Raw genomic sequence first — 26,643 nt, forward strand, 5'->3', positions numbered from 1 at the left:
GGGATCAAACCCGCATCCTCATGGATCCTAGTCGGGGTTGTTAACTGCTGAGCCACGAAGGGAACTCCTACATTTTTAAAAAGAATAACCATCCTCATATTTCCCATTGTGGCTCAGCAGGATAAGAATCCAATTAGGATCCATGAGGATGTGGATTACACATCCAATTAGGATTCATGAGGATTCTGGCCTTACTCAGTGTGTTAAGGATCCAGCATTGTCATGAGCTGCAGCATAGGTCACAGACTCAGCCTGGATCTGGTGTTTCTGTGGCTGTGGCATAGGCCTGCAGCTACAGCTCCAGTTCGAATTGTATGCTGCAGGCGCGGCCCTAAAAAGCAACAAAAATTTTTTTAAAAATTTAAAAAACTGATAGTAACCATTCTGATGGGTGTGAGGTGGTACCTCATTATAATTTTTTTTTTTTTTGCTTTTTTTTAGGGCCACACCCACAGCATATGGAAGTTCCCAGGCTAGGGGTCGAATTGGAGCTATAACCACCAGCTTACACCACAGCCACAGCAATAGCAACGCCAGATCCAAGCTACATCGGTGCCCTACACCACAGCTCACAGCCGGATCCCCAACCCACTGAGCGAGGCCAGGGATCAAACCCTCATCTTCATGGATAATAGTCGGGTTCATTACTGCTGAGCCATGAGGGGAACTCCTGATCAAACATTTTGAAGCCACTCTTTCTTGGTGGTTGTGGTCACCTCTGAATTAGTGTTGTGTAATTTAACTCTCGTTTGACTCCAGCTCTGAGGTCAAACAGCTCGGAAACTCCAGCAGGAAATCAGCTCCACGAGGAACAGAATTTTAGGCTGTTTTGTTCACTAATGTATCCCTGGTCCCTAGAATGATGACTGACACATAAGAAGAGCTTGATATTATCTATTGAATGGATGAATTCTGTCACCATCAATTACTAGCTTTGTGACCTGACTGAAGTTAATAGTCTAAGTCTCCGTTCCCTCACCCACAATAAAGGAAGAAAGATAGTGCCCTCTGATGGGGTTTGGTGAGGATTAAATGCAGCAGTGCCTATGGAGCGCTTGCACACTGCCCGACACATAGTAGGTGCTCTGTAAATGGTAGCAGCACGTTTGTTATAATTAAGCAGGGGGCTTCTTACACCAGCCAGGCCAGTGCTGAGCCTTGTCTGCAGCACAGTGATGGGTTTCAAGAGGCAGGTAGCATGTCATGGGTTCAGGGATCTGGGCAGCTTTGATGCTAAGCCAGAGCTTTGTAGCAGGAAGGAAGGGGAAGTGCTGCAAAATCCATTAAACCCAAAGCTCCCCAGAGCCCATGCTCCCCCGGCAGTGATGCTGGGGGGTCAGACAGAGAGAGAAGAACCGGAAAGACCCTCTCAATGGGCCCATCCAGCAGGACCTTAAGGCAGAACAGGCACAGTGAAGTTACAGCAGGAGGAACACCCCGTGGGGATTAATGACCAGTGATTGATGGTGAGTCTTGTAGCTACAGCTACCACATTCTTTCAAGATGCTTAATCACACACTGGGAAATATACTTTCATGCAAGCAAATGGTAATGGAATCCTAATGTCCCAGGTCCAGGAGGAAGTAGACTGAGCGAGGAGAAAGCTGGGTATTCTGCCTTTACTCAGGTGTTAGTAGAAAATGCATCTTCCATCTGGGCGCAGAATTGTAGAGTCCTGGGAATTTAAGCAGGCTGAAGTCAACGTCCTGTGTGTTCTGTTCCATGTCTAGTGTCAAGCAAATTTCTCTCAGGAGGAGGAGAACTTTGGCTTACCCCCCATGTGGTTTGTCTGTCTTATCAACATGACAGAGCCTCCTGGGATGTATCACACATGGTGCCTGCATGATTCCAGAGGCTGGGTCACCTCTATGTCAATCTGTGCAGCTGTCATGGGGGAGAAGGTCAGTGGGTCCTACTCTGTGCCTACCACCTTCTTTCAGAGGCTCACGTCCAGGTCTGTGCATGTGGGTCAGAAAGAAGAATTTTCCAGATTCAAAACAAGGCAAAGGAAAGAGAAGTTTATTGATGTGAGAGACAGACACTGTTAATGCAGCGGGCTGACTTCCTGAAGATGAGCGAGAACTGACCACCCCCCACCCCACCCCCATCATGTGGCCGTGTCTACTGTTTTTTTCCAGGGCCGAACCCATGGCATATGGAGGTTCCCAGGCTAGGGGTCTAATCGGAGCTACAGCTGCCGGCCTACACCACAGCCACAGCAATGTAGGATCCCAGCCGCGTCTGCAGCCTACACCACAGCTCATGGCAACTCTGGATCCTTAACCCACTGAGTGAGGCCAGGGTTCAAACATGTGTCCTCAAGAATACTAGTTGGGTTCATTTACCTCTGAGCCGCGACAGGAACTCCCTGTTGTATCTGCTTTTATAGCCCAGGGAGGGGAGGGGTCTCGGGATACATCTGCTGAACTGCGGATGGGTTGGGGAAAGAGGGGTCTTCCGATAGACTTGCTGGTTGGTTGGAGGTGTATAAGGCCCCTATGGGGCAAAGGGAGGAGTGGGCAGCATACCTTTTGTAGTAGGGGGCTGGAAGGAGTAGGCCAGGTTGCTCAAGGAGGGAGAGGGGGCATTACAGTGAGATGCGTGGGGTGATGATAAGGGTCTGGTCATTCTTGTCTTGGCCAGAGGCTTTGAGTTCTAACTCCTTGAAGCCCAACAGCTCAGACTCCAGCCTGTTGTGTAAATCCTGGCTTGAGATCACCTGGCTGCCCTGGGACACTGGTGAGTGATTAGCATTCCAGGCACCAATCTCAGTGTCCAGAAACAGCCCTTAGGGATGGAGAGGCCTGTGAGGACTCATCAAGGGTACCAACGAGAGCAGGCAGGACCAAGGCTTGGGGTCCTGGAGCCAGTGGTGTGACAGGTTGTCAAAGAATGTGTTGCTCAAGGCCAAAAATGGGAAGAAAGAAGTTGAGAGGAAGCAATATGGGAGCAAATATGCATTCCCAGGATTCCAGCGTCTTGCCAGAGACAGCCCCCTGAGGCCTGTCCCCACGTTCCCATTGCCAAGTCAGCCCCTCTCACATGCATCTGCACACTTCTGGTTTCATGCTCTGCGGGAGAGATGAAAGTGACCAGTTTTCCTGGAGATGAAGGCTCTGCCAGGGTGGGAGAGCTGGCCCAGCAGGAGCACCTTTGGCCCGCGTCCACGCGGCCTGCTGGCATTCCAGTGAGCAACCAGTGTGAGAGAGTCACCCGACACCTCTGAGGGAATGGCTTCCCCTTCCTTTGATGGACGACTCAGACCCTCTTTCTAACCAAATGCAACCCATAATTATAATCCTGTGGTAACGCTTCTGTGAACAGTAGCCTGAGCTGAAAAGACCAGCTCGTGAATCGCAAGAAATGACGCCTATCCTCCGCCCTCTCTGGGAAGGGTTCCCTGATGTTCTACTCTAGGCTTTTTTTTTTCTTTTGAGGGCTGCACCTGTGGCTTATGGAAGTTCCCAGACTGGGGGCTGAACTGGAGCTACAGCCACCAGCCTCTGCCACAGCCATGGCAACACTGGATCCAAACTGCCTACACTACAGCTCACAGCAATGCTGGATCCTTAACCCACTGAGCAAGGCCAGGGATTGAACTCGCATCCTCAAGGACACTAGTCAGGTTCTTAAACCACTGAGCCACAATGGGAATTCTGCTCTAGTCTTCTTTTCTAAACTCAGATGGTGAAAGGCAGGGCATTCAGCCTTTCCCAGACCTGCCTGGTGACACAAAGTGCAGGGCCCAGCAGTAAGCAGGTTGGAGAAACTTGGAGAACATTAGTGTTTTTGTCTTTGTGGACCTCAGCCACTCTTTCCTTCTTTCCTTCTCCCCACGCTTGGATGTTTGTAGTTTCCCGAAGATTAACTAATTGAAAGTGATGGATTTTTGTGAAAATGTAACTACATTCTACCTTTCATCCTTTGTTCCTCTTTTATTCGTTGTCAAAACCAGAAAGAACCTTCCCCTCCACCAAAAGTGACTTCGTTCTGGAGTTCCCTCTGTGGTGCAGTGGGTTAAGAATCCAACTGTAGCGGCTGGGGTCTCTGTGGAGGTATGAGTTTGATCACCAGCCCCAGTGCAATGGGTTAAGGATCCCACATTGCCTCAGCTGTGGCATAGGGTGAAGCTGCAGCTCAGATCCAGGCCCTGGCCTGGGAACTTCCACATGCCATGGGTATGGCCATAAAAAAATTAAATAAATAAAAAAAAGTGACTTCATTCTAAAATTCCAGAGACAGGGAGTTCCCTGGTGGTCTAGTGGTTAGGATGCATCACTTTCACCACTGTTGCCCAGGTTCAATCCCTGGTCTGGGAGCTGTGATCCTACATCAAGCTGCTGCATGCTGCAGCCTCCCCCCCCCCAAAAAAAAAAAAAAAAAAAAAAAAGAAAAAGAAAGAAAAACTATCCAGAGACATAAATTGTTCATTACTGATAAGGTCTTCCTTTTTCACTGTACCTGGTTTTCTTCCCCCTTCCTTCCCTCCTCTTTTCCTTCCTTCCTTCCCCTGCCTTCTTGATCAAACCAGGCTCTTGCCTACACTCCTGGTTGTCACGGGTCAGATACCAGATCTCCCCTCTCCCCTCCCCCCGGACTATTCTCCCTTCTAACCCGTTTTCCTCTAGAGAAGATTGAATGTTTCAGGAGAGATGCAGGGAACCAACCAAGCAGGTTCTTTGGACAAAAACTGCCTTATGGAGCATGCGCCACACAGGAATGCCTTGGGGGGTTGTTCCTCCATCCAAGTGCTTACCGCACGGTTTCAAGCTCTTGGCTGTCTCTGGGCAGACTAAAGCCAGCAGGCTTCTGGAAGCTACACAAGACAATCCTTAACTTTTCTGGCTTGTCAGGCTGCCGTTCAGCACTTGGCCTCTCTCACTGCCTGGGACCCCTGCAGCCAAGTGAATGCTCATAGTGTCCACATAGCACCAAAGGGTCTGCTGGAAGGGTGAAAATGAAGACAAGCCGCTGGATGTTTTGTGATGGCATGACCGGCACCCTGCTTCCCAGTTGATTGATGGTCTCTTTGGACTTTCTCTATTTAGACTGGAAATTCATTTGCTTGTTCACTCATTCATTCCTTTGCTATTACTGTGTCCCCACCGTTTGCCAGGCCATGAATGAAAGGACTGTATTGTCCCAGATAGAGGGAGTCTAGAAGAGGTACCTGCAATATTCATTCAATATTCATTCATTCAAAAAATACAGATGGGAGTTCCCACTGTGGCTCAGCAGTAAAGAACCCTGCTAGTACTCATGAAGATGCAGGTTCAATCCCTGGCCTCTCTCAGTGGGTTAAGGATTCAGTGTGGCCATGAAATGTGGTGTAGTTCGCAGACATGGCTCAGATCCTGCATGGCTGTGGCTGTGGGGTAGGCTGGCAGCTCCAGCTCTCATTCAGCCCCTAGCTTGGGAACTTCCATATGTTGTGGGTGTGGCCCTTAAAAAGAAAGACAAAAGAAAAATACAGATGAACCTCCTACTGTTTGGCAAGTGCTTCCGTGGGAAGCAAACTAGGCAGAGTCAACACTCCCAAAGAGCGCACGCCTTCATCCTGGAAACATACCATTACACAAAATAATGAAAAGTGATAAGTCCTCTGATAGAGGAAGCATATAATATCAGTTTCATCTACCAAAATATCAACTTCATGTGATTCAATATAATACTATTTTTGATTGTTCCCTATTTGCCAAGCGTAGGAAGATGTACTTTATAAGTATCGCTATGAAGATCTATAAGAACCCTGCAAAGCCGGCTTTATTGTGTCCATTTTATGGATGGGGATACTGATGTAAAGAGGCTAGATGAGGAGTTCCGTTGTGGCTCGGTGGGTCAACAACCCAACACAGTGTCTGTGAGGATTTGGGTTTAATCCCTGGCCTCACTCAGTGGGAAAGACATGGCATTGCTGCAAGGTGCACTGTAGGTCACAGATGTGGCTCGGATCCGGTGTTGCCGTGGCTGTGGCTATGGCTGTGGTGTAGACCAGCAGCTGCAGCTCCGATTAAACCCTAGCCCTAGGAACTTACGTGCTGCAGGTGCGGCTGTGGATGTTTAAAAAAAAAAAAAAAAAAAAAAAAAAAAAAAGAGGCTAGATGATTTTCTTTTGGTCACAGATACTAAGTGGCAGTGTCAGTGGCAGAACTCCATCTGTCTGGCTGTAGCTTTTGTGCTCTATTCTCTACGGTACAGAAATATCTTTACATTGTGGGCCAGGCCATTGGGGCGGGGCTGTAGAGTGCAGTGCCCACCTGTTTCATGTGATAATGGATGAAATACAGTTTAGCTCCCAGAATCATTGTGGTTGCCATGTTTCCAAACCTGCCGCCAGATAGGAGATAGATTGTGAAATTCCCCAAATGTTTTTTTCTTTTGCTTTCCATGCTTTGATGTTCTTGAATGGTTTTAACTCCTCATTACTGTATTAAGAGGATTTAACTTTTGGCATCTAGATGTGCCCTGTGTGGCACTGTTGATGCTTCTAGAGCATCAGGCTGGCAAAGCTACCAGGGATGAGGGCTGAGGCAGGAAAGTGCAGAACAAGTTTCAGGGGAGGGGGTAGAAGGTATACCTTTGGAGGTGGCCGAAATGCCTGTGACTTTCTCAGATCATCTGTGCCCTGAGAAGGGATCTGCCCATGTGATTCCCACCCCTCCCTCAGATGATTGGACCAGGGTAGACACCTAACCTGAGTGAAGCCCACCAACAGGTGGCCTGTGCAGGTGACTGTGTGGCACCAGAAAGGAGAGCTGGGCCAACTAGAGCCTCTCTCTCATGACCTTGGACTGTGAAAAGGTAAACTGAGATGTAAAATTGTAAGTGTATTTAACCAAAAACCAATCCCAAGGAGTTCCCATTGTGGCTCAGTGGGTGAAAGCTCTGACATCTCTGTGAGGATGTGGGTTCGATCCCTGGCCTTGCTCTGTGGGTTAAGGATCCAGCATTGCCACAAGCTGCAGCATAGGTCACAGATGTGGCTCGATCTGGTGTTGCTGTGGCTGTGGTGTAGACCTGCAGCTGCAGCTGCAGTTTGACCCCTAGCTTCAGAACCTCCATATGCCACAAGTGTACCAGTAACAAGAAAAAAAAAATTGATTTCAGTCAGGCAACACAAAACTGAAAGTGGTTTAAAGTACTCCACCAAGGGGCACCCTAGCGGCTCAGTGGGTTAAGGATCCAGTGTTGTCACTGCTGTGGTTCTGGTTACAGTTGCATCATGGGTTCGGTCCCTGGCCAGGGAACTTGCACATGCCATCAGCAGGGCCAAATAAATAAGTAATTTTTTAAATTAAAAAAAAAAAAAAAAGCACACCACCAATAGGAGCCAGCAGACACAAAGCAAGATTATTTGATTGGCTGCCTTAAGTGGTTGCCTTATTTGGGAAATCCTCATTGGCTGTTTGTGATTGGTTGTCCTTAGGTTTTGATTTCCTAACCTTGAGGCATTTCAGAATTAGGTTCTTGTTTGCTTACAGAGGCTACCAAGACATTGAAGCCACCTCAGTCTGACGACCTCCTTGTTTAATTAATTTAATAGCACTAAGGCTCTGCGGGAAAGTGTTAGTCATGGAGTCCTTGAGTTGAAAAGTCATGAGAGACAGGCCGAAGCTGCCCCTTGGGGCTCACATGCATGTCAAATGAAGATAGAGTCACATCTTCCAGAAGATGAAAAAGAAAACCTCAGGGAGAGGTGAGGCAGAGAAGTGAGAGCACATGGCCCCGTGAGAGAAAAAGAGCCCCCGTCCCCCGCCCTTCACTTCCCTGGCCCAGTTCCATCCCTGGGCTTTCTCACCTGCTCCTAAGCGCTATGTTAGAACACAGTAAATCCCTCACTTACTTAAGTAGTTCGCATAGGTCTCTGTTCCTTGTAACAGATGGATCAAAAAAACACAAGTTCTCAAAGCAGGTAAGGTACTTTGTACCACAGCTAAAGGGAACAGAGGGACCCGGTGAAGTCTTACTTCTTGGCCTCACGTATTTCTATTCCTCTCCGTAGAAAGCTAAGCTAGGTATTTGATGTCACTCTATGTTTAAAGAAACACCAAAGCGTTCCCGTTGTGGCTCAGCAGGTTAAGACTCCAACTAGTATCCATGAGGACGTGGGTTCAGCCCGTTAAGGATCTGGCATTGTCACAAGCTGCAACGTAGGCTGCAGATGTAGCCTGGATCTGGCGTTGCTGTGGCTGTGATGTAGGCTGGCAGCTGCAGCTCCGATTTAACCCCTAGCCTGGGAACTTCCATATGCCACAGGTGCAGCCCAAAAGAAAAAAAAGGAAGAAACACTGGAAGCGGGAATGGAAAGCGTATGAGAAAAGCTGCCCCCTTTAAGTAATTGTCTTTATGAGTTTAAGGTGCCACTAGACAAACCATCACTACACGTAGGCCACTGGCCATGTATTTTGCCCACCACTATGAGGATGCTCTCTAGCTCAGGCTTTGTGCTAGATCCTGAGTAGATGAAGATGAGCAACACAGAACCTGTTCTTGGGGTGTTCACTGTACCATGGAGAGAGCAGCAGACAAACACACCACCATAAAATGTGGGGGCTATGACAGCAGAAACATAAAAATTCTGAAAAGGGAACAACTAATTTCACCTGAGGATTTTGGAGAAGGTTTCACCTAGGAGGTAAATTTTTTTTTTTTTTTTTAATGAGAGTTGCAACATTTATTTCATGTTTTCTCCCGGTGTTTTGGGTTTTTTTGCCTTTTTGCCTTTTTGCCACACAGGCAGTATATTTAAGTTCCTAGGCCAGAGATCGAACCTATGCTGCACAGTAGCAACCAGAGCCACGCGGTGAGGATGCAGGAGCCTCAATCTGCTAGGCCATCAGAGAACTCCCCAGGAGGTAATTTTTGAGCTGAGTCTTGAAAGGTGACTATTTGCCTGGCAATTTGGGAGTGAAGGAGGGAGGTAGACACACCAGGCTGAGGGAACAGAATGTGCAAAGTCAGTGGTTGAAAAATGGTGTGTTGGAGTTCCTGCCATGGCTCAGCGGTTCGCGGATCTGACTAACATCCATGAGGACAAAGGTTCAATCCCTGTCCTTGCTCAGTGGGTTAAGGATCAAGTGTTGCTGTGAACTGTGGTGTAGGTCACAGACATGGCTCGGATCCTGCATTGCTGTGGCCCTGGTGTAGGCTGGCAGCTACAGCTCCGATTGGACCCCTAACCTGGGAACCTCCACATGCTGCAAGTGTGGCCTCAAAAAGAAAAGGAAAAAAAAAAGAAAAATGGCATGTTGAGTTCATGGAACTAGGAGAAGTCAGTAGTTAGGAAAGTGAACGTTTCGGGTAAGCAGCAGGAATAAGGTTAGGTTTGGAGTGGATTTTAACTATCTGTGCTTAGGAGTTCCTGCTTTGGCCCAGTGGGTTAACGATCCGGGGTTGATGCAGCTGTGGTGTCGGTCACACCTGTGGCTGAGATCTGATCCCTGGCCGGGGAACTTCCATATGCTATGAGTGCAGCAATAATAATAATAATAATAACAACAACAACAACAATATAATTAATAATTATTATAAGTATAATTCATTTATATGTATTATTCTCATTTAGTTAAAAGCCAAGGAAATGTGTTGTGGACAATGTCCAACCAATGTAAAGATTTTAAGTCTTGTTTTTTGGGAGGCGGACTCGAGGCCATTTGGAAAAGAGGCTGGCATTGAAACTGAAACACCTCTGACTTGAACCCAGCCTAAATCCAGACTTGAACCCACAGGTGTTTAAATTAGAATCACTCCCCTGGTGTCTGGATTTACTGAGACTCAGATTCTGTGTATCTCAGCGCAGAAGAAATTCAGTGAGAAACAAAAGGATACGTAAGAAGTAGATTTATTAAGATTGGACACTTACAAGAGATGCAAGTGGGCGGTAGAGAGGCTCTGCCCCGAGGATGAGGTGGGCTACGGTTTTATACTCCAAGGACAGTAGGGAGGGGAAAAGACCACCTTCTTCCTCCTTCCTCAAGCAGATGTCAGGCTGACATTTCTAGCTCCTCCTTCGTATTGGGTAAGAGAGTATTTGACCCTATGAGGTCAGAGTAGGGCTATCCTGATGCTTATTCAAATCAGCAGAAGGGTGGTAACATTTGCTAAAATATGTTGAATCCTTTCAGGTTTCCATGTAATGAGGGTCTCCTACTTTGTGCTTTTTTTCTTTTGTTTTTTGTTGTTGTTGTTGTTTTGTCTTTTTGCTCTTTCTGGGGCCACTCCCTCAGCATATGGAGGTTCCCAGGCTAGGGGTCGAATCGGAGCTGTAGCTGCCGGCCTACACCCCAGCCACAGCAACTCGCGATCCGAGCCGCGTCTGCAACCTACGGCTCACGGCAACGCCAGATCCTTAACCAGCTGAGCGAGGCCAGGGATCGAACCCACAACCTCATGGTTCCTAGTCAGATTTGTTAACCGCTGAGCCACGACAGGAACTCTGAAGGTCTCCTACTTTGGAATGGCCTCTTTCCCTTAAATTCCTCTTCTTGGTCCTAAGGATCATTATCTTTTTTTGTGTGTTTGTTTTTTAGGGCTGCACCCATTGCATATGGAAGTTCCCAGGCTAGGGGTTGAATCTGAGCTATAGCTGCTGGCCTACACCACAATCACAGCAACAGGGGATCCAAGCCATGTCTGCGACCTACACCACAGCTCAGGGCAATGCCAGATCCTTAATCTACTGAGTGAGGCCAGGGATCGAACCCACCTCCTCATAGATTCTGGTTGGGTTCCTTAACCACTGAGCCACAAAGGGAACTCCTTAAAGATCATTATCTTGCTGAATTTGTATGCAGGCCTCATTTTATCTTTCACTTAATGACTTGAAGCCTATCTCCTGCATGCTTTTATTTAGAGTTTTATTGTTAAGCAAGCCTGCTTCATTCCAGGATGTTCTGATAGCTGATTATGATGGTTTTATTGAGCTTATCACCTTAGGGTGGTTTCCCCGAATTCCCTAGGTTTCCCTGTCTATCTGTGGTCCCCTACTGGGACTTCTGCCTGTGTTGGTGCCCTAGTCTAGCCCTGTCAGTGTGAGGGAAGAGGAAGAGTGGGGAAGGAAGAGTGGCCGGAGGCAGCTACAGCTACAGCTACAGACAGGTGAGGAATAAGTATGTGACCTGAGGCAGTGGTTATGGGATCCAGAGGAGCAGCTGGGCCTGCAATGCTCGGAGGCAAAGTTCTTTAAATATGTGGCAAGAATTAAAAAAGAACCTGGAGCTAGATTTGAAAGTTTTCATCTTTAGAGGTGGAGTCAGCCGTGACCTCGCTAATCAGGATAGATGATACGGGAACAGGAAGGGCCTGCTTTCATTAAGGGACATGTTCAGTTTCAGATCCTAGGAAGAGATCAAGGTGACGATCTGGGCAGTCAGATAAGGGCGTCTGAGCCTTGGGAATGGGGTGAGGATGGCTACAGATTGCAGTTTCCGTCACTCTGTCCTTCTGGCTGGTGGAAGTGTTCAGAAAGGTGTACGAGGCAGATTTGTTTTTGTTTTTTGTTTTTTGTCTTTTGTCTTTTTAGGGCCATACCCATGGCCTTAGGGGTCTGACCGGAGCTGTAGCTGCTAGCCTACGCCACAGCCACAGCAACGCCAGATCCGAGCCACGTCTGTGACCTACACCACAGCTCACGGCAACACCAGATCCTTAACCCACTGAGCAATGCCAGGGATCGAACCCACAACCTCATGGTTCCTAGTCGGATTTGTTTCCGCTGCGCCAAGACAGGAACTCCCAGATTTGTATTAATGGAAGGGCCTCCAGGCCACTCCAGACAAGATACTGGTGGCATATACAATACTCTGAAACAGCCACCTGGTGAGACTTGCCTCTCTCGGCCAACTCCCTGGAGTGCTAATCCTGTTACCAAAACTTGCCCTCTGTCCACTGGTGCCAAATAGAAATGCTGAGACAGAGTTTAGAGTGAAGGAGAAAAAAGTAGCTTTATTGCTTTGCCAGGCAAAGGAAGCCACTGCAGCTAATGCCCTAAAAACTGTGCCTTCCTTTGGGAGAGAAAAGAAAGTGGTTTTATAGTTTGGGAGTGGAAAATAGGGCCACAGATAAGGATCGGGTTAAATGCAAACTTAAATTCTTCAGAGTTGGTGTTCAGTGGCCCCAAGACTGCTTCTCTTGATCCTCCTCTCTGGTTTTCATTTGTTCGGGGGTTTTAGTTCTGCAGAAGAGCTCAAAGATATTATTAAGTATATTCCTTGAGGGGGAACCAAAAGTCTTCCCCAAGGCTGCACTATTGTCTCTGGACTTCTCCTCCCTGGTCTCTGCATCCTCTCCCTTCCCTGAATAGCAGCTGTATGAACCTGCCCTTTGAAACTCAGGGGGAGGCCGTGGAGGCTGAGTGAGGTCTATTCCCTACAAACAGGAAACAGGGGGCACGCAAAGGCGTTTGTGCCAGGAGCCCCACAGGGTCCTGCTTTGTTTCAGTCCCACTTCTCAGCACTTTCTGTTCCTCAGTGGGCAACCCAGTGGGGGGCACTGGGGCATGAGATGCTCACCAACCCCAAACCACAATGGCCTGAATTGCATTTCCACCTGCCATTTTGCACCTCCTCCTGTCCTAGTGTGGCGTACCTGTGCCATCTCTTTTATGTCAGAGCCTGGTAGCATTTTCAGATGAGTTCTCCCTTCTCCCTCTGACTAATCCAGAGCCCTGCCTGGATTTGGGGTCAGGTGTCTGCCTCTTTTGCTGGAGGGTCTCTTTGCTGGAAGCTCTATAAGTTAGCCTCCTGGGTTTATGAAATTGGGGAAGAATAGAGTTTTCATCCATAATAGTAGCACTTGTCATGTGGGCTTGGCTTCCTCAGAATGTTCCAAGAATGAGTTCTTTGACCTTCACTTGAGAACCTAACATTTTAGATATTTGAGAGAGTCCTTTTCCCACTGCTCAAATTTAGACTGATCCCTAAGTGCCATTTTACAGATAAAAAATAGTCGACTATCAGCAATTTCCACGTAGTTCAACCTACCAGCATTGAGGGATGGTGATGGTGAAGTGAAAATAAGAGAAATTTTATGTGTCTTTTGAGTGATTTGCCACCACATCTTCCTGATAATCAGGAAGAGGCAACACAGAGCACATGGTCCTGTCTGTTTTTGTAGCCCAGGGAGAGGAAGGGTCTCAGATACACCTGCTGACCTGCTGATTGGTTGGAGAAAGAGGGGTCCAACATATACTTGCCGGTTGGTGGAGGGCAGGTATTGTCCCTGTAGGGTGTAGAGCCAGGTGAGGAGTGGGTCACATACCTTTCCTAGTAGGGGGTAGGACAGGTTGCTCAAGGTGGGGAGGGACTCTGCAAAGAGGCAGGGTTGGTGATTATAAGCGTCTGGTAATTCTTGTCTTGGCCAGAGGCTTTGAGTTCAGTCTCCTTGAAGGGGTCTTGAAGTCCACCTTCTTCTGCTTCTCAGACATTGTGGAGCCCCCTGTTCATCCACATGTGCTCTTGCACCCAGCTCTTCTGGTCTCCATCGTGGCTTCCCAGTTGGACCATGTGGTAGTCTTGATTTGAGATTCCCCTTGAAGAGGGAATGAAAGCCCCAGCATTTGTGATGCACCCCTGCTGTGTACTGGGGTCTGTGCTAAATGTTCTCTGCACACGATTTTCTTCAGTTCTGAGCAACAGCCTTGAGAGGTAGGAATTACTGTCTTCATTTCTATGACCAGGAAAACTGAAGCTCTAAGAGCTTAGATAACTTGCCCCCAAATTACCTAGGACTTGGTTGCTGTTGGTTAGTTCTTGCTCCGAGCTATGAACTCCTCCAGGGCATAATTTTACCTTCCCAGGGAAGAAGGCGGTTGGTAAGTAATGATCCCTCCACTCAGATTGGAAGGGGGTGGTGAGAAGGAACCTTGTGTCCCCAGCTCTCTGTATGACTTTGGATTCTACTTCTCAACAATGGATTAAAGATAACACATGAGCTTCTCCCAGGGATGTTGTGTGATTAAATGTAAAATTGCTTTGATTTGTACTCAGGGTAATCTTTTGAATAGGGAGCAGGTATGCCATATTTATCTTTGGATATCCAAAAAAAAAAAAAAAAAGAAGAAGTGGGGAGTAGGGAGTGGTTAGTAAGCAATACCTGAATAGCGTTAAGCAGGAGTTCTCAACTGGAAGTGATTCTGCTCCCCGGGGGGTGGTTGGCAATGTCTAGAGACATTCTTTTGGTTGTCACACCTGGGAGGCTGCTCGTGGCATTCAGTGGGTAGATTCTACTAAGCAGCCTTCACAATGCATAGGACACCTCTCAATGCAATCATCCAGCCTCAAATGTGAATGGTGCTGTTTGAGAAACTCTGGTATAAAGTGCACTTGCTGAAAAAACATCTCAGCTGCTCTAAAAGTTAATTTCATGAACTATCAAGTATTTTGGAAGCTCTTAGCTGCACATAAAGAATTACTGTTGAAAAAAAATAATTGAAAAGAAATTCATGCACTTGGAGAACAGACTTGTGGTTGCCAAGGGGAAGGGGAAGGAAGTGGGATGGACTAGGAATCTGGGGTTAATAGATGCAACTGTTCCATTTGGAATGAATAAGCAATGAGATCCTGCTGTATAGCACTGAGAACTATATCTAGTCACTCGTGATGGAGCATGATGGAGGATAATGTGAGAAAAAGAATGTATATTTGACAGAACACTGTAAACAAACTATAATGGAAAAAAATCATTTAAAAAGGGTATTAAAAAAAGAATTGCTGTAAATTATAAGTTACAAAAGATATGGTCATGAAAGCAATTGTTAGGAAGGAGCTTCTATTATTATTTTATCATCATCATCCTCATTATTTTCTTCTGCAAGTTCTAGGAACTTTTGAAAAGTATATCTTAGTGAGAAAAGAGATGTAGTCAAATTTCACAGACTTATATTCATCCGAGCAAGGAGAGGAGGTAATCACTCAGAAGTAGTGAAGACTTACATCTTGAGGCATTATTAGTTTATTCCCTTGTAATACATGGCTTTACATGATAACCGGTGGAGACCCTATTGATTTTCATTTATTGGGATATTGCTTTCTAACATATATATTAGCTCTAAATATGCGTTTGTTCAATGGAAGAAAAGCCTTGAAAGAAATGAAATTGTTGGAGTTCCCACTGTGGCACAATGGGATCAGTAGCATCTCTGGAGCACTGGGACGCACAGTCTGATCCCTGGCCCTGCACAGTGGACTAAAGATCCAGCATTGCCCCAGCTGTGATGTAGGTCAGAACTGTGGCTCAGATCTGAGCCCCAGCCAGGAAACTCCACATGCCCAGGGACCACCAAAAAAGAAAAAAAAAGAAAAGTGTTAATACATCAATCTTTACCTTGGCGGGGAGTGGATTCCATAAGATCTCTAACCGTAGTGTTACATCCTAAGCCTGCCATATGGGCTTTATCTTCACTGGGAGGGATATGAAATTGAAGAGGTCAGGGACTGTGTCTTAAACTGAGGAAAAGAAATCCGTTTCTGAGCTGGAAAATGTGAAAAAAGATTACCTTCTCTTACTTGACGGTATCGTTCCTTCAATTCTAGAGGTGGGGTTGGGTGAGATGTTATTATCAAAAGTGGGTAATTGCAGTGTTTGGGGATCCTCAGGGCCCAGCTGTGTGTTCTTGAGGGTCAGAGGAAATGAATGCCCAGGCATTCTGTGCATTTTTAGTACCACTTGTAACTGGTCCATGTGGTTCTTCATCATAAATTTAGTAAGCGCATAATTCGTAAATTTACTAAATAACGGAACTATGAGGATTCCAGCTATTGAGTAAGCAGGTGTGAGTGCCCAGGTAGCATAATAGAGAAATGGTGAGTTTCTTTGTGTTTACCTGTTGGCTGTGGCTGTTTGATATACTGTCTGGGGGAGATTCTAGGACTTTTTAACCTAAGTGGAAATAAGCACTGTGGTCATTTGGTCATGGCTGCTTTGGAACTGCGGTGGGGAGCATGGTAACATGGATTTGACAACCCTGGTTTATGTGTTTAACAGTTTACCATGGGAGTTCCCGTCGTGGTGCAGTGGTTAACGAATCCGACTAGGAACCATGAGGTCGCGGGTTCGGTCCCTGCCCTTGCAGGGTTAACGATCCGGCGTTGCCGTGAGCTGTGGTGTAGGTTGCAGACGCGGCTCGGATCCCGCGTTGCTGTGGCTCTGGCGTAGGCCGGTGGCTATAGCTCCGATTAGACCCCTAGCCTGGGAACCTCCATATGCCGCGGAAGCGGCCCAAGAGATAGCAACAACAACAACAAAAAGACAAAAGACAAAAAGACAAAAAAAAAAAAAAAAAAAAAAAAAACAGTTTACCACTATTTCTCAAAACCCCAAATTTAAAAGGTCTCTGAGTTAGATCCTGTAGAAAAAAAAAAATAAATCAGGAAGTTATATCTGCCCTACCTTTTGTCAATTTCACCTACCCTATACAGACATTTAATTTTGCAGTTAAAGTCAAAAGTGCAGATTTTCAAGTGTGTGGATTTCTAATTTCCTGATATATTACTTAGCCTAATTACTTTAAGTAATATATCTAGGGGCTGTCTAGAAAATATCTGCAATAAAGCAGATTTTTTTAAAATTATTTTTTAAGAAGAATTTCAGTATTTCACTAATTGGGATTTCCCGTTGTGGCGCAGCGGAAATGAATCTGACTAGGAACCATGAGGTTGCAGGTTCGATCCCTGGCTTCGCTCAATGGGTTAAGGATCCAGCATTGCTGTGAGCTGTGTTGTAGGTCGCAGAGGCAGCTCGGACCTGGCATTGCTGTGGCTCTGGCGTAGGCTACAGCTCTCACGAGACCCCTAGCCTGGGAACTTCCATATGCAGCGGGTGCGGCCCTAAAATGACAAAAGACAAAAAAAAAAAAAAAAAAAAAAAAATTCACCAATCAGGAAGGTCCTGCTAGTGCATACCAACTGAATATTAACTTCTCCAAAGAAAGATCTTGAACACCATATCTATGAATGTTAAAGCAGATTTCGAGATCAGAGAAATTTGTAGATGCATATGTTTGCCATGGTTCACACCTGGGATGAGGACATTTCTGTCATGTTATCTAACAAAAAGCTTGGAGAACTGTGCATGTATTATGCAAAGCATTTCTAAAGCATCCCAGTTCCTTCACTTGATCATTCAGGATGATGACCCTGCAGGGAGTTTTAAGAGACTATGAATTTTTTGTTCCTTAGGGATAAGAGAAAATTAAATATTTTTGTAGATGAATTTAAACAACTCTTTTATTGGTTCATTGCTTTGGGTCAATTAGCCAATGCCTATTTTTTTGTGTGTATAGAATCCGAAAGTTAAAAATAGGCGTTCCGGAGTTCCCATCATGGCTCAGCGGAAACAAATCTGACTAGTATCCATGAGGACGAAGGTTCAATCCCTTGGCCCCACTCAGGGGGTTAAGGATCCAGCTGGTATTGCCAATGAGCTGTGGTGTAGGACACAGACATGGCTTGGATCCCCCGTTGCTGTGGCTGTGGTGTAGGCTGGCAGCTGCAACTCCTATTCAACCTCTAGCCCGGGAACTTCCATATGCCGCAGGGGTGGCTCTAAAAGTAAATAAATAAATAAAACAGCTCACTGCTCATAAAAGCTCACTATGTGTTGGCTGGAAAAGGATTTGGAATGATTCCTTTTTGGAGGATCCTGAACTTCCCTGTAGAAGAAATAATATCAGGCATTTTTCTTTGACAGCCTCTCCCTTCCTCCTGCATTCTTTTCTTCCCTAACTTCCTTTTATTTTGAACAATTCTTAGATGTCTTTATTATGAAACTGTCTCGGAGATGCTATTGTCGTAGGACAAAGGCCTTTTCTCCTTCTCAAAGAAAATTTGTTGGGATTGGGCCCAAAATAGTATTTCCTTCTAAGTTGCCCAAAAACGTGACGACAGCACCTCACCAGGTGTCGGGATTGCGTTCTCATCTGTCCTCTAGCTGGCAGTTTGGCTTTGCACAAGTCATTTAAAGTCTCTCCTCCCCCCCACTCCCATAAAATGGATAATGTCAGGGCAGATGGCAGCCACTTCTCGTGCGTTACTATTTTGAAATGATGGTAGATACGTCTTAGGGCACTTAGGTGCTAACATTAACATCCTCTACAGCAAAAAAATTGGATTTGCGGAGTTCCCGTCATGGCACAGTGGTTAACAAATCTGACTAGGAATCATGAGGTTGCAGGTTCGACCCCTGGCCTTGCTCAGTGGGTTAGGGATCTGGCGTTGCTGTGAGCTGTGGTGTAGGTTGCAGGTGTGGCTCGGATCCCGTGTTGCTGTGGCTGTGGCGTAGGCCGGAGGCTACAGCTTCAATTCAACCCCTAGCCTGGGAACCTCCATATGCCGCGGGAGTGGCCCTAGAAAAGGCAAAAAAAAAAAAAAAAGACAAAAAAAAAAAATTGGATTTGCTTGAGGGCTACTGAATTGTCATGAAGACTCTGTGCTAGTTAAGAGGAAGACTGAGCTTAATTTAAAAAGGGGTTTATGTCACCCTATTCACAGAATGGACTAAATGCTGCCATGTTGAAGTTCCTGAGGCGGCTCCGTGGTAATGAACCTGGCTAGTATCCATGAGGACACAGGTTCAAAGCCTGGCCTCACTCAGTGGGTTCAGGATCCAGTGTTGCCGTGAGCTGTAGTGTACGTTGCAGACACAGCTCGGATGTGACATTGCTATGGCTGTGGCTGTGGTGAGGGCTGGCAGCTGAAGCTCTGATTAGACCCCCTAGCCTGGCAACCTCCATATGCCATGGGTGCAGCTATTAAAAAGAAAGAAGGAAAGAAAGTAAGGAAGGAAGGAAGGAAGGAAGGAAGAAAGAAAGAAAGAAAGAAAGAAAGAAAGAAAGAAAGAAAGAAAGAAAGAAAGAAAGAAAGAAAGAAAGAAAGAAAGAAAGAAAAAAAGAAAAGGAAAGGAAAAGGGGTTTATTAGAAAATGGGCCACCTTCGTGTCAAAAGAGGATTCTGCATGTGTCAGTTGAGGTGGGTAGGGATGGCTTGGGCGGAATAACAGATTGACGTCCTCACCAGAAACCCAGTATCTCAGGGGAGAGCAGTTCTCTTGGGAGGAAAGCTGAGAGAAGAGGGAGGGGGAAAGGAACACTCAGATAGCATTCAGGAGGTGTTCCCATTGTGGCTCAGCAGGTTAAGACCACGACCATTGTCCATGATGATGAAGGTTCGATCCCTGGCCTTGCTCAGTGTGCTAAGGATCCAGTGTTGGCCGTGAGCTGTGATGTAGGTCGCAGGCATGGCTTGGATCTGGCATTGCTGTGACTGTGGCATAGGCTGGCAACTACAGCTCTGATTCGACCCCTACCCTGGCAACTTCCATATACCGCAGGTGTAGCCCTAAAAATCAAATAAATGAATAAATAATTCGGGAAATATAAATATTTCTAGAATGAGTTAAAAAACAAGAGAATTGAGGAGCCTCAATTTGAATCAAGGGAAAAGTGTGGTTTGCTGTTTGGAGAAGAAAAAAAAAAAAAAAGAAGATACCAGGACATGAAAGTGGAATAAACCAAACCAAATTATTTTATTCTTGAGCCTACTGAGGCCCCCTCCCCGAGCTTGGGTGCCTGGGCACCTGGTGCTCAGGATCTGAAATAGGAGACAAGCCCTCTGTCTTCAAAGAGCTCCCAGTCCAGCACTGCAGGGTGGTGAGTCCCTCATTTACTGAGTGCTCCCTGGGTGCCAGGCTTTTTGCTGAGAGCTTTAAAAACATTATCTCAGAGTTCCTGTTGTGGCTTAGTGGGTTAGGAACCTGACATAGTTTCCACGAAGATGCAGGTTCGATTCCTGGCCTCAGTCCGTGGGCTAAGAATCCAGAATTGCTGTGAGCTGCAGCATGGGTCTCAGACAAGGCTCAGATCTGGTGTTGTTGTGGCTGTGGCATAGGCCTCAGCTGCAGCTGAGATTTGAACCCTAGCCTGGGAACTTCCATTTGCCATGGGTGCTAGAAAAAAAAGCATTGTCTCTGAAGTTCACGGGTGGCTCAGAGGGTTAAGGATCTGGTATTGGCACTGCTGTGGGATGAGTTCGATCCCTGGCCTGGGAACATGTGCATGCCAGGAGTATGCCCCTTCCCCCCCAAAAAAAGGGCATTATCTCCTTTAGTCCTTCATGCGCTTTTTGAGGTGAGTCCTACTATGACTTCCATTGGGTAGATGCCACTAAGAGAAGCAAGAGAACCAGACTCAAGCTAGGAGCAGGCAGATCAGAAGGACTCAGCTCTGCACAGTTTGATTCAGGTTACTGGCCTTTGTTGCTTATCTTAGCAAATACAAGAAGAGAAAGAAAACAGAGTCCAATGGAAGCGAGGGATCAGCTCAGCCCTTCAGAGTCTGGTTACTGACTTGGCTGAGCGTTGTAATGTTTAAGAAATTGACTCATCTTCCCTCCCTATTGATGCCTGATGTAAACCATTAAGGACAGCCACGTATGTGCCCAAGAGAATGCTGGCCACCACTCCACAGCAGGGCAGAACCTGCCCCTCGCTCCGGGGCAGACCAATGGATCAATGGCCTTTTTGTCCTGAGCTTCTGCAAGATGACATCCTGACTTAGTGACTCCATGGATGACCTCTTTCCCCCAAACCAAGTTCTGATTTCACGTCTAAAATTTCCAAAGCCAGGATAAAATATACTACTGTCTGTTCCGGTCCTGGCCCCGTTTATCAGCAGCACATGGAAATTTCAATGATTATTAATATTTCCAATCCAGAACAACCCCTGACTCTTGGTTACCCCCAAATGTGGCTCCCAAAACATAAAACGGGATACTTATAACATGACAATTATTTCTCCTTTTTTATTTTTTAACTTAAAAATATGTTTACTTTTATAATAAGAAAAAGCCATCTATTAAGAAAATTGTTTGTTATGCTAGGATCAATCTACAATTTATCACTTCTGGAGTTCCCATTATGGCACAGGGGAAAACAAATCCAACTGGGAACTGTGAGGTTGTGGGTTCAATCCCTGGCCTCGCCTAGTGGGTTAAGGATCCAGCGTCACTGTGAGCTGTGGTGTAGGTCGAAGACGAGGCTTGGATCCTGCGTTGCTGTGGCTGTGGTGTAGGCCGGCAGCTGTAGCTCCGATTGGATCCCTAGCCTGGGAACCTCCATATGCCTTGGGTGCGGCCCCAAAAAGCAAAAAAAAAAAAAAAAAAATTAAATTAAATTAATCACTTCTCCAACACCTACATGATTATTTATAAAGGAGCCTATTGTTGGTAAGGTATAAGTAGGTGAGACTTTTAGATGCCCCAATACTGAATCCAAACAACCAAGAGAAAGGACGTCTCACATGAGATCAAGCCTGGGATATAGAGCTTTCTTTTTTGTCGTCATCCTCACCAAGCTGTCATGGCTTTTAAACTTCTTCTTCGAGACACCTTCTGGGCAGAGTTTATTCACTGGCCAGGGTATAGTGTGGAGCCGCCTGCCTTTGCAGTCCATTTGGGGCCACTTCTTTTGGAAGTGCTATCTTTTGCAACGCAAGGCCCCTGCCTCTGTTTTCTTTTCCTTTCAGAAGTCATTGAAGTCCCGAGTGTCGGCAGTGACCTTTGGAAATGTTTTTACAGCTTACAGAGACTTCCTGACATGTTTTATTAGCTCTTGGTGGTAGCTCATAAAGGGAGTCTGAGCGAGGCTGCCTAACGATTCAGATTAGAGCCACTTCCAAAATGACAACGCACCAGCATCGCCCTGGAGGAGGCGGGACCACAAGACACTTGGCCACTGCCCTCTGTCCAGTTCCGCAGGGAGGTCATCCCTTTAGGAAATACAATGACCAGCTTATTCTGAGAGAGCCTCAAATACGGGAGCCCCCTGCATGGAGAGCAGACACATCAGTGCTCTGGGGATGGCAGAATGAGCTAGGTCCGAAAAGCCTTTGTTTTCTATCTTCCTAGAGGTAACGCATAAGCCAGAGCTGGTCACCTGCCTTACAGAGAAGGAAAGAAGTGAAAATAACCCTCCTCTCAAGTGGATGTGTTAAACTAGATCTCCGTTCTGTTTTCCCCTGCACGGAGGAGCTGGTTGAGGAAAGCGGTATGGAGTTGAGGCTCTGGATTTCCACAGACCCAGACTCCATTTCTTCCTGCACCGTGGATCCACGAGCTGGGTGACCGTGGCACGTGATCTCTTGGTTTCCTCACGGAGAGAGTGGGGATCCTGATCACAGGATTATTGTGAGGGATAAAATGTGGCCAGGCAGGTTGAGGGCTTGACATAAGCCCTCAGGAAGGGTTAGCTGTGACATCGTTTTATTAAATTCTTGGGAGGGCTATGTTTTTATCTGTGTGTCTAGCTCTTCCTTAGTCCAGCATTTTGCACAACCCCTTGGGACATGACTGACAGTGGGACATCATTTATAGAAGATACAGAGGGCCTGGGGGCCTGAATTTCTATAGCACCACAGCCCTCCTTCTCGTGCTCTACTACTCTCTCTCAGTCTCTCGCTCTCCCTCTCACTTTCACACACACACACACACACACACACAAACATGTACACCCACATCTCTGCACACATTTTTTTTTCCTTTTCATGCTCGCCCCTGTGGCACATGGAAGTTCCCAGGGTCGGGGTTGAATTGCAGGTGCAGCTGCCAGCCTACCCCACAGCCGCAGCAGCACCAGATCTGAGCCATGTCTGCAACTTACACCGCAGCTCACAGCCCCACCAGATCCTTAACTCACTGAATGAGGCCAGGGATTGAACCCACATCCTCAGGGAGACTAGTTGGGTTCTTAACCTGCTGAGCCACAATGGGAGCTCCCTCTGCACACTTTATAAACAGTTATGTAGCCTATATTTACTCTGGGGAAATAGTTTACGGATAAGTAGGAATAACGGAAAAAGCAAAAAGGCATTTTAAAGACTTTGGCAGGGATTTACTCCTGCCCCTGGAGTTTTGTGACAAACTAGGCAGAGAACTGCTGTTTCAGGTGTTGGTCACAGTCAGACACCGAGGATCGTCTAATATGAAACTCCATCAGAAGTAAGAGAAGCTAAAAAACAAAAAAAGGGAGAGAAACCTAGGAACAATTAGTGAAACAGCTCTTCTTCCTCCTTTTTATCTCAAGCAAGTCTCTCTATCTCTAGTCTTTTTATCTCACATCCAACAAGATGCTTGGTAGATGGCAAAGCCATAAGAAGAGAAAACTGAAGAGGGAGGATGGCTTTGAGTCCCTTCCATGTGACAGCTGATTAATCCATGTTAGGACGGTAATGGGCATAATAATGTTTAACCTCGTTTTAGAGATGAGCCAACAAAGGCTAATCGAGTGATGCCCAAATCACGCAGCTAGCAAGGGGCAGAGCTTAGAATTGATATTTGTCTTCATAAAACCCTAGTCTTTCCACTACCTGAGAGCTCCCCAGATGTCAGGGCCAGAGCCCGAGTTCCCTATGATACAATGTCAATAGGAAGTTCCCTTATGGCGCAGCAGCTTAAGGATTCAGCGTTGCTGTGGCTGAGGCACAGGTCGCAGTTTTGGTGCGGGTTCAGTCCCTGGCCTGGGAACTTCCACATGCTGTGTGTGGCAAAAACAAATAAATAAACAATGAGGAAAATAAGGACAGCCTATCAAATGCCTCATACGTATTCCTGAATTTATTCTGTGCGAAGGAACGTTCCTTATTCTGAGATTATGTCCTTTTTTTTTTTTTTTTTTTTTTTTTTTTTGCTTTTAAAGGCCTCAGGTGTGGCACATGGAAGTTCCCAGGCTTGGGGTTACATCAGAGCTACAGCTGCCGGCCACAGCCACAGCCACAGCAATGCAGGATCCCAGCCGTGTCTACAACCTACACCGCAGCTTGTGGCAACACTGGATCCTTAACCCACTGAGCAGGGCCAGAGATTGAACGCTTGTCCTCATGGATACTAGCCCGGTTCGTGTCCTCTGAGCCACAATGGAAACTCTGAGATTATGTCTTTTCTGCTTATTTCTTTTTTCAGCGTTAAAAATGCCTTGTTGTTGTTGTCATCTTTTTGTCTTTGTTAGGGCCACACCTATGGCATATGGAGGTTCCCAGGCTAGGTGTCCAATCAGAGCCGTAGCCGCCAGCCTATGCCAGAGCCATAGCAGCTCGGGATCCTAGCCGCATCTTTGACCTACACCACAGCTCACGGCAACGCCGGATCCTTAACCCATAGATCGAGGCCAGGGATCAAACCTGCATCCTCATGGATGCTAGTTGGGTTCATTAACCCACTGAGCCATGACGGGAACTCCTAAAGTTCCTTTTCTGTTATGAAACTAAAGAGTTGGTGAAGGTTTCTAATTTGCCCTTGTTGATAAAATAAAGGAGACAATTTATGTTGATCCCCTTGCCCAATTTTCAAAATTTTGCTGGATTTTGAAACCCAGAGCTTTAGTTACACCATTTTGCTCCCCTTAGGATAAAACATCTAGATGTTTTATTTTATTTTTTGGCCATGCCCATGGCACGTGGAAGTTCCCGGGCCAGGGATCGAACCCTTGACACAGCAGTGACCCAAGCCACTGCAGTGACAATGCCAGATCCTTAACCCACTGATTGACAAGGGAACTCCTGAAACATGTAGAGTAGATGTTTTAAATGCCCCTGTTTGTATCCCCGTAATATTCCTCATAGCCTCTGGATCTAGTATGTGATTACGGCCTATATTTCTCATCAAGCTGTAATGATGTTTAAGAATGATCTGCTTCCAAATATGATAAAGGAATATTTCCTTGTTTCTTTGTTCATATTCTACCCAAAATGGTTTCAATTAAGAATTCTTTGGGAAACATTAAAATTTCAGGTTCCAGAGCCCTGCCCTCAGAGATTGATTCAGTAGTGCTGGGCGGGACCCAACTTTGAGCTTTTTGCAGCTTTTGAGGGGGTTCAGATTCTGCTCATCTGGGAATAATACTTTCAGGAACTCTCCTATAAAGGCACTCAATCATATGAAATTATCTCTCGTCTGCCCTGAGAATTCTTTGTTCTTTCCATAGAGGCATGGCATCATGTCAAGCTCAATTTTATGAATTATGTGAGATTTCTACATCCATTTCTAATTAAAATATTGGAGAAGAACATCTGATTTGCTTTAAGCACTTCCTTCCAAGATCAATTTAAGTAAAATTAATCTTCAAAAAAAAAAAGGATTCATTTCCTAAATTTGAACTCACTTTTCTGCTTAACTAAACATATGATACTTCCAAGCTGAATCCTGGGCCCTTTGGGAAAGTCTCCATCCTGTGTATGACATGAGTTAGTTACCATGGAAGTGCTATAAATTCCACCTCTATGCAGATTTTTCTTCAATGCAAATCAACTGAGAAACACACTCTCTTTCTCTTTCTCTCACTCTCTTGGATCTCACTCAGAAAGGATATTTAGTACAAACTTACTTTTATTAAAATACCTTCATGATTTACCGCTTCCAAAAGTTTTTTTGCCATCTCATTTTTCATGTGACCAGCATACTTCCAACAGCAACCTAGCTCATTACATGAGGGGATTACTGATCCAGGGAGAGATGAATCAGATTAGCTGGGATGCAAGTACAACCTAAAAAGCCCTGCCTCCTTCCCCAGGACAACTTACAGGCACTGCCCACCGCACCCCAGCATTCATGTATACAGATAAACTTTTCAGAGATCATGTATCCTTTCACTCTTCAAAAAAAATGATTGTTTAAAAAAATAAAAAAGGGGGGGTTTCTATCCTGGCACAGCAGAAGCGAATCTGACTAGGAACCATGAGGTTGTGGGTTTGATCCATGGCCTCGCTCAGTGGGTTAAGGATCCCGTGTTGCTGTGGTGTAGGTTGCAGACGCAGCTCGGATCTGGCATTGCTGTGGCTATGGTGTAGGCCGGCAGCTGTAGCTCCGATTGGACCCCTAGCCTGGGAACCTCCATATGCCGCTAGTGTGGCCCTAAAAGGACAAATGACAAAAAAAAAAAAGATGATTGTTGAAGAATTGGCTGAGATGGGGGCAGGCAGCAGCAGCAGCTCTGGATAGAAATGCTCAACCAAGTAAGTCATTCTGGGAGCTGAGCACACTTTACCTACACTCGCCTCTTCCCAGCTGAGACCTCTTCTAGGAGAGGAGTAAACGTGAGTAAGAGATTCTTGGCTTTTGTCCCCCCGCTTCTTTGTTTTCCATGCCTTTAACTCACTCGGGCCTCAAAACTCCTCCTGGACTCCCTTTCACACCTTTCCCTGGACCCCAGTGCGATGCTGATCCTCAGTCCTGTGCCATGCATCATGCCCCGTGCCACATGTTATGCTGAAGGCAGTGAAAGGATTTAGCAGTGAGTTCAGACACCACAATCAGACTGTCCTGGATTCACAGCCTATCTTTGCCACTTACTCTGAAAGTTTGGGCACATGACATTATCTTACAGCTCAGTTTTTTCATCTATAAGTGGGAATGATGATTGTATCTTTTCCCCAGGGTTTGTATGACTGTTAGATAAGATCCTGCTTGGGAAATGTTAGCACAATGTCTGGCACATAAAGATTACTAATGATTAAATCAGCAAAATGTTATTTAGAGAATTGACATACTTGTCTCTTCCACTTCCACTGCAAGTAGCAACTTTGATTTTTGTTTTGAATGGATGCTTGGAGTGAAGTGTCATAAAAAATTCCGAGGCCATATCCAGGGGATGTGTAAGGGGGAA

At 46.1% G+C, this 26,643-nt stretch overlaps 1 protein-coding gene across 6 annotated transcripts in view; it reads left to right on the forward strand.

Annotated features, from left to right (window-relative positions):
• MOB3B (MOB kinase activator 3B) overlaps positions 1–26,643 on the forward strand; it is a 333,368-nt gene that overhangs the window by 136,238 nt on the left and 170,487 nt on the right. The gene's annotated exons all lie outside the window — the stretch shown is intronic.

This window comes from Sus scrofa, chromosome 10, assembly GCF_054392235.1.
Source record: "Sus scrofa isolate SSC_HxYL_T2T_F1_AM1 chromosome 10, Sscrofa_HxYL_maternal_Yorkshire_Landrace_v2.0, whole genome shotgun sequence".
In the NCBI taxonomy this organism is placed as follows: Eukaryota; Metazoa; Chordata; class Mammalia; order Artiodactyla; family Suidae; genus Sus; species Sus scrofa.